Here is a 2,794-nt window from a genome sequence, read left to right on the forward strand (position 1 = left end):
TCATGGCCAAGGTAGAACCTACATGCAGTTTTCCATCAGTGTGTGAGGAAGAATTTACAAAGCCCGTTGCTGTTTAGTATTCATTGTGACAGTATCCCATCTTTGCTACCAGATGGGCTGGCACCAGGCTTTGTAGAGAGCAGACTTTCAATCAATATACTGTTATTGGAGCAAAAATTACCCTGTGCTAACATCGTCTTAGAGACCTCATGGTGCAGTAGTTAAGTAGGCGCTGGGGGACTAACTGAAAGGTCAGTGGTTTGAACCCACTAGTCTATCTGTGGGAGAAAGATGTAGCAGTCTTTGTCCATAAAGATTATAGCCTTGGAAACCCTGTGGAGTAGTTGTGCTCTGTCCTGTAAAATCACTATGAGTCAGAATGAACTCAACTGCAATGTTTTTTTTTTAACCCCCTCTTAATTTATTATGAAATATAACTAAAGGAATTAACAGGGAACCAAAATATTAATGGTATTTCAGTCTCAATTTTGCTTCCTTTCTATATTTGCTCTTATATTCTTTATTACCAGATCTTTCTCTTCTCCATTTGTTTATGTATATCAAATTTCATATAATACTAGAATATTTACAAGGTGACTGCCCTTTATTCTATGTTAAATCAGTAAAACTTTCTTCCTGAATACATTCACATCATTAATATGCACATATTGATTTTGATATATTTGCTCTTGATGAGAAATAGCAAGTGTTCAATCAAATTAAAAATGCTTTTTGAATTTATACATTTATTTATGAATAAATATTTTCACCAATAAATTTTTATAATTTATTTTAATTTATATTCAGAGATTTATATTATGATCAGTAATTACCATCTCATTTAAAGCAAACATAATTTAGATGCTGCTTTAAATCATACACATTTGGGACTAAGAAAGAAATCCTTTGCTTTCCTAGGTTATTCTCTTGGACATAAATAAACTTTTTTTTAAATTATTTTTATTTTTTTCTGATTTAACATCTTTTGAACAACAAAAACTAAATCACTGTATTTCAGTTTTTTATAGGTTTGTCTTATTTGAAAAAGATTTGTCAAGTAAATTTTCATCCCGAATGATAGATGAATTCTGATGGTTTTCCTGCCTTAGTCTTCCATTCAGAAAAGCTCTATTTTCCTCTTATGCAAAATAAATTAGTTTTCTTCTTTTAACAAAATCACATTTCCCTGCCTTCCATTCACTGTTATGAATGATATGACAAAGCGATTCAGAATTGGTTTGTTCTTTCTTCTTAGAAGTATACTGTGAAGTCAACATTTTCATGCTACTCAGGTCTGCTTTGTGGGTAACATCTTGGGTTGTCACTTGTACCTGGCTAAGTGTCACATGTTGATGGCAGAATTCCAATGTAACATCTGACAGTTTGGGGAAAAAGGCTGAAAATTCTTCACACAGACACACAAGATGCACCAGTACGTTTTCTGAATATTTTCTAATTCACATTTCAAAAACAATGTTGGTGTCATTCCACATACATGTCATTAGGCTAGTCACTGAAGAAATACAAAGGTGAATGCTTACATTTATCTTAATAGATTCACACCTCTTTCTAATTTATTTTTTCCTTGGACCTTCATAATGGTTTTCTGATTATGGACGGACAGGTAATATTTTATCAATTTGATGGATGAGTAAACTCATAGTTTTGAATAGGACTGCCCAAAATGAGGTCAGGAGATAAGTTTTCATCCCTTATATTTGGCCAACACTCTAAATTGAGAAAAACAATAATTGAGAGTAAATGTTTAGAAACTTCAGTACAATTTGTCAAAGTAATTTTTAATCCGTTGAATCCAATAATAAAAAAGAGGCCTTAAATTTTCTGTTTTTTGTGTTTATTTCATTTTTCCAGTAATCTTTCTTTCTCTCTCTTTTTTACTGTATTTCAGAAAACTTTTGGTTTGTGATGAATGGGAAAAACTGGTACTTTACCAGAGATAGTTTAAGAAGCACTGATCTAGAAGATTATTAATTATAACCAAAGGCATTATTCAGTTGTTTGTACACTGAGGTACTTAACAATACATGGACTGCTTTCTTTTTAAAAAATAAAGACACTCCCAGACATACAGGAAATTGGGATTTAGTTGGTTCTGCATGGAGCGTAGACATACAATTTGTTTAAAAAAAAAAAAAAAAGATTACTAAACATTTAGGAAACAACCTAAATACTCATCAACAGATGAATACATAATCAAAATGTAGTATATACATACAACGGAATATTACTCAGCCATAAAGAGAAATTAAGCACTGATACACGCTATATAATGAACGAACCTTGAAAACAGTATGTTGAGTGAAGTTTGTCTAATCACAAAATGACAAATATTTATGATCTCACTCATATGAAATATCTACAATAAGCAAATGCATAGAGAACAAAGTTTAGTGGAAAGTTTGGCTGCTTGAACCTATCCAAAGGTACCTCTGAAGACAGGACTGAAGCTGTGCTTCTGAAAGGTCATAGCCTTGAAAAACCTATGAGCAGTTCTCCTCTGCACACATGGGGTCCTTATGAGTAGAAACTGAATTGAAGGCAACTAACAACAACCAGGAGTAGGAGGGAGACAGAAAGGGAGAGTCATTGTTTATGAAGCAGAGTTTCTATTTATGCTGATGGAAAATTTGGCAAGGGATATTGCTGATGGTTGCACATGATTAATGTAATTGATCTCAATAAATGGTAGACGTGAAAAATGTCAAATTGGCAAATGTATTAAATATATTTTTACAACAGTAAAAAAATAAAAATAAAAACTTCTGATAAAGAA

This window comes from Trichechus manatus, unplaced genomic scaffold (genome assembly GCF_000243295.1).
Source record: "Trichechus manatus latirostris isolate Lorelei unplaced genomic scaffold, TriManLat1.0 scaffold00173, whole genome shotgun sequence".
In the NCBI taxonomy this organism is placed as follows: domain Eukaryota; kingdom Metazoa; phylum Chordata; class Mammalia; order Sirenia; family Trichechidae; genus Trichechus; species Trichechus manatus.